Below are 6,000 nucleotides of genomic sequence, written 5' to 3'. Positions count from 1 at the left end.
AGGATATATATATCCTGAGCCTTGTTTTATACTAAAAATTTTGATAAGAAAAAGGTACATTTTATAAACACATATATCAACCGCTGTAGCTGATTGATTAGGGGTGAGTGTTAGAATTCCGCAGGATATGGGTTCGATCTCTGGTCCGAACATCTAAAAAAAGCTTCTCATATAACATTTTTCCGTTTATTTTTGCTTGCTTTACAGCCTTATTAAGTAGTATATCGATACCGATAGGCTACACGAACGATTCATATACAGACGAATACCTCAAAAATTAGTCCGGCAACAAAATTTTTAGCCGGTTTTCATGTAACCAAGACAAGTTCAACATAATCGGCGTAAAGCAAGACGACAACGTCCAATAGCGTTACATAATTGCAAGGAGAGATGATGATATTTATGTTGATAAAATAATACTGAAAGATATTTATTTAGCTTTCGTTGATTTACATCCAGTTTCACCAGCAATTTAAATTTAAAAACGATTTTTTTATTTTCTATCAATATTCCGTATAAAATTCAAAAAACTAAAATCATGTTTCACTTAATTCTTCTTCTTCTTATTTTTCTTCTTTATTGGCACTTAAATTTCAATTAAATTGCTTTCGTGAATTGGAAATGCTTTCTGGATTTGTTTAAGGTGCTAACAAAATTATATGTATTACTGTATTTAAAATGTATATATGTATATGTGTGCGCTGTGTGTACATATGTACATATGTATCCGTATACATACTAACTAAAGAATTAGCGAAGAAATTGCATTAAATAAAAGTCATTGGCATTGAACTGACGCAAAATGACAGCTCATCGCCATGACCGCGCCAAAGTAGATTTCAATTGGTTCTCGACGAACTATCTGCTGCAAGTAAATTTTACTTTAAAGTTTGTACTACATACATAAGCATTTTTTTTTATACATATATACATATATATATTTAGCTATGTGTCGCTTTATATTGCACACTATAAGTAACAATGATCAATCGCAAGGAACATCAGTACGGAGATGCTCAACGAGCTCAAGAAGAAGGGGGAAAAAAAGATGAAAAAAAAGTAAATAAAATAAAATGTCCAACTAATTGATGCATTGTTTTATGTACAATGTGTTATTTGCGTAGGCGTAAGCTTGTTTTGACTATATAGGTATAATACATAAATACATATGTATATACGTGCATACTTTAGTGCCCACAGCTGGGACATGAACAGATGAGAAAGTACTTTGATTTTAAAGATTAAATTAAAATCACATAATTATTTCTGTATTAGTTATTTTAAGAAATATATTTTGCAAATTCTACGCAAACATATGTACATATATTTTTAAGATTTATGTATGTATGTATGTTTAATATTGTTAGACAAAAGACACATACAACAAACATACATATGTAAATATGCATCTGCATTAGGATGTATCAGTAGATCATTTGGTCTTTTTTATAACTGTCCCAAAATTAATTTTTGGTCTACATCAAATTTAAAACAAAAAACGTCCCAATGTTTTAAGTAATAGCAATTTCTTTTTGCAATTTTCGGCAACTTTTTATGCAATCCTTACGGAAATTTGAGTAACTCTGCCAAATCTTGAGCGATTTTCATGTCGAAAAAGTCATGAAAAATTTTGAAATGCACATCTTGTGTTGCAAGAGGGGAACCACGCAGTTAATAATTAATATTGTGCTTCATGAAAAAATGCCAAAGACTAAAAAATACGGAAATAAAAGAAATCATTTCGACAAATTTTGTTATATCTTATTTATAAAAGAATATCAACTTCCTACCACTACTACTTCCAAAGCGATTCAGCTAACTAATGACACCCAATCAATACAAAATATTTTTGTTAGTTACTGTGGCGAAGGAGAACCGTTTTTTTTTTTATTTTTTTTTTTTGTGTATGCAGCGTGAGGCATTCTAATACCCATTAAGGTGGCACATATTCTAAAACCTCTGCAATTTTAATTCACCGGCTTTTACCGCTACCGCTACCGCTGAAAAATTGACGTTTTCATACATTCTTCAATCTATACACCTTTCGTAAATTTACTTTAGATTTTATGAATAGGGCTATTTTTATACTAGTAGTTCAGTAGAAGTTTTTAGACTTTCGATGTTTTCAAGGCTCATCTTTTCCAATTTAAAACAATATCTAAATTCAATTTTTTTTAGAATAGTTTTTGATGGTGTGATGTCTCCAGAAAAGTCAGTTGACAGTGGTAACTGTGGAGTGAGCTTAAGCGGCAACAACTCTCGGCTGCCCCTATTATTTTTACCCGGTTGATAAAAAAATTTAAAAAATCGCTATTTCGATATGCTTTAATTTTAAATTTCTCATTGAGTCCATTAAGATTAAGTCAATTGGACAAACATTTCGTATTTATATTTGAGTAGTCAGGGAATTAAAACCAGCCGGTAAATCAAAGAGTGTAAGAACTTTAAGATTTTCCTCAATCATTTCGGTCGCTCTAATGTTCACACACATAAGTAAATTTGGATATTTGTGCATACATACATACATAGTATGTATGTATATCAACAGCACTAAACCATAACCAAGGCCACAGCTGCGAAGCGACATTAGCCAAGTTGGATTAGTTCTAAGTATTTAGCTGTTAATTTTTCCGTTAACTTTTTCGATTTTTTTTTTTCTTAAATGCTTAAAATTAAAATACATTTTTTACCTATCGGAAATACATATATGCTCATGGTACATACAGGTATGTATTTAATGAACACAAAGAGACATTTTTATTATTTTAACATTTAAAATAAATGAGTTTGAAAAATTTTCGTTAAGCTCCCATTTGAACTGAAAAGCTAATATCATTGCTCAAAAAAAACTAAAATGCTTACCCGTTTGTACGGCGGAAATGGAATCGGCCTAAATTTGAGTGAGTGCACCAACTCGGGGCGGAATTTTTTTTGATTTTTTGCACACTCTCTACACAAAATCTGTATTACACTACTAAATTGGTGAGCGTGTGTGTGTGTGTGTGTGTGTGCATGCGTGCGCGCGTTTCCTTATGCGTTTCTGCTAGAACTCAAAATGCCAGTCACCACTGCTGCAGCACATCCAAATTTTTCAAAGTGTTTGTACATACATACATACATACATACATATATGTATGTTTGACTTAAGTGAACAATCCAAAAATAAAGATTTGTGCTTCGTCTTGTGTGCGTTTTCTCCTTCGGTTTATTTTTTAATTATTATTATTTTTTATTTGAATTTTTTGTTTTGAAATATTTTAAGATTTTTGGCTCGTTGCACTATCACCACCACACCACACTAACTGTTAAAGAAAGAAAAATGCAGTGTTGGATTTTTAGAACATCTTTGTGTTAGCATGTGCGTTTGAATGTACTTAGTTGTCGATGTCGTTGTTCAAGAGTGATGCGAAGAATTTCGGTTATTTGTCAAGTGCTCCCTTTTACCTTTGCGATTTCTAGGGAAATGGGCACATTCGTTTTTGTTTTTTTTTTTTTTTTCGACAATTGAAAATAGCCTTTCAATGACTTTGGTACTTTTTTCTTAACTCGAAGAAGTAAAATACATATTAAAAAAAAAAAAAAAACTTATCTAAATTGGGTATTTGCTGAGAAAATTTTTATTTAACTTAATTCAATTGCATTGTATTATTACAAAAAAATATATTTTTCTCAGCGAAGGCGATACCTTTTGAAAACCAATGCTAATGATTTTCAAAAATCAAGCAGAAGCCAAAACATTTTTTAGCTAAAAACTAAAAGTATTTTTTCTTTTAAGTATTTGGTGTGGAATTTTTTAGTTTAATAAATCATTGATTTTTGACAAAAATTGTTACAAATTTTTTTTAGCATTTTTTTTTTAATAAACTCTGAAAGCTCAGCTGTGCTATTCAAATTTTAGTTTTAGTTTTCTATTCGTTGTTTATTTCCGTATATAAGTGTACATCTGTATATAATATATTTAGTTTTCACTTCACTTCAACAAATACATATCGTACATATTTTTCATCACAAAGTAATTTCATTCGCGTAATTTTCCGTTTTCACGTTCCACACAAGACAGTACTGGCAGCGGCAACGGCATAAAATAAACTGACTAAATTATCCTGAAGAAAATTTCCGACGTTTGTTATTTTTGGAAACGCATAAAATATATTATCAACGTTTTGATGTGCGCACAGTGGCGTTGAAAATTATTGCAGCACCGAACATACATATGTTGCAGCTGCATTCGTATGTTGTATGTATGTATCAAAAAAATTGTATTTTTCACACGCAGCGCAAGCGACAAAAAAAAATATTTGTTTCTTGTTTGAAAACTTTTTTACTTTTTCTTACACATTTAAGTAAAATTCGACCGCGCTGGAGGCATACTTTTTGCACATAGTGTATGTCGTATTCTCCACAAAAAAAAAATAAGCAGAGAAAAAATATCTTAAAATTTTCGAAAATTTCTCAAACGTAAAAATAGTGCGATCATTGCTATTTTCGTCATGTAGGTATGTGCTATTAAATCGCGCGCGGTGGCTGTTTCGCTTTGTCGCTGCTCGCCAAAAAGGTGCCGAGAGGAAACAAACACTGTGTGCTTCCGCACATACTTTTGCGCACTCAGGTGTATACACAGGCTAGCTCACTAGGCACAGAGGTAAAAATTCATTAATTGCATTTGAATTTCACAAGTGTACACACACATGTACATATGTACATATAGGTGTATTTTCTATGAAAATGATTAAATAATAATATTTTTTTTTTGTTTTTAATATGTAGCGCGTTTATTTATTTGACACATTTGTACGCTAGGAATTTTTCACAACGTCTCGAGCGCGTTTTTTATAATGCACTAGAAACAATAAATATTTCTTAACATTTTCGCATGATTTTCTATGACATTTTTATTAAATTTTTTAACTCTTCATTTTTTATTTACTTATAGAATCCTTATTTTCCGGTAACCAACGCCGCCAAACACTATAAATTTACAAGCGATCAATTCCGCCTCCGAGTGTGTACTAACTCAGCTAAAGGCAAAAATTGTTGCAGGAAGCGGACTAAAGCTGCTTGGCTAGCAATATATGCACATATGTACATATCGCACACCATCTGCAAAAGAGGCACAACTCGAAATTTGGCATTTTATGAAATTATGCGCTAAAATTGTACACAGAGCTTTTATTTACCTTTCAGCAAAAGCTGGAGCAAATTTTTGTTATAATTTGTTGAAAAAAAAACCTAGGCTTAAGTCACCCAGGCCCATATGATTATCATGTGCTAAGAAATAGTTTTTCGCATTTCCTGACAATAATGTAATTTTGAGTTGTGTCCTTTTGAAGACGGTGTGCGATATAAGCAATTACGGTGGTTCAAAAATACATGTGAAAAAGTAAAGTCGGAATTTTTATACTCTCACCACCAGGATTAATCTATACCGAAAAAATGTACCCCTTTAGAATTCTTGAAAATCAATATTTTTCGATCGGACATCCTCTGTTTCTCTTCAGGAGACTCCCTATAATATTACTCAATTATTTATTTAACCAGTTTTTCATAGTAACTATATTTTATAGGTCAGCCAAGTCCTGCCAGAAAATCTTTAGTATTAAAAAATGGTTATACAAGCAATTGGGTATTGTTATTAGAAGGCTCCTGAAGAGAACCAGAGTTTGACGAACGAAAAAATATTGATTTTCAAAAATTCTATACCATTTCTACGAAAATAGAAATAAATATTTTTTTGATTTCAAAATAAAGATTTTTTTTCGATACAGAACATTCCTAAGGGGTAATGGCATTGAAGTTCCGACTTAACTTATTTTATTCATAAATATGTATAGTTGTTTATTAGACTGTCTGACGCTCAAAACAAAGCGAATTATAAAATTTAGTAAGTTTTAAAACTGAATTGAATTAAAATTAAAAAAAAAGTTTTTTTTCATTAACAAAATGCATCGCGAAGCCTTTTCCCCCATAAAATGGCCTGAGAATATAGAATAATAAAAGATT

General features: G+C 31.2%; 1 long non-coding RNA gene across 1 annotated transcript; it reads right to left on the bottom strand.

The window, feature by feature from the left end:
* Nucleotides 1-2,935: 2,935 nt before the first annotated feature.
* On the bottom strand, nucleotides 2,936-5,003 carry LOC108366652 (uncharacterized). The gene is made up of 2 exons (XR_001848124.1): nucleotides 4,928-5,003; nucleotides 2,936-3,302 (listed from the first exon to the last, which is right to left on the bottom strand). It is a non-coding gene; the product is annotated as an uncharacterized LOC108366652 (long non-coding RNA).
* Between the last annotated feature and the right edge of the window lie 997 nt (nucleotides 5,004-6,000).

Source organism: Rhagoletis zephyria, unplaced genomic scaffold, assembly GCF_001687245.7.
Source record: "Rhagoletis zephyria isolate East Lansing unplaced genomic scaffold, Rhagoletis_zephyria_1.1 Rzeph_scaffold_02357, whole genome shotgun sequence".
In the NCBI taxonomy this organism is placed as follows: Eukaryota; Metazoa; Arthropoda; class Insecta; order Diptera; family Tephritidae; genus Rhagoletis; species Rhagoletis zephyria.
This window is presented reverse-complemented; position numbering and strand designations above follow the sequence as displayed.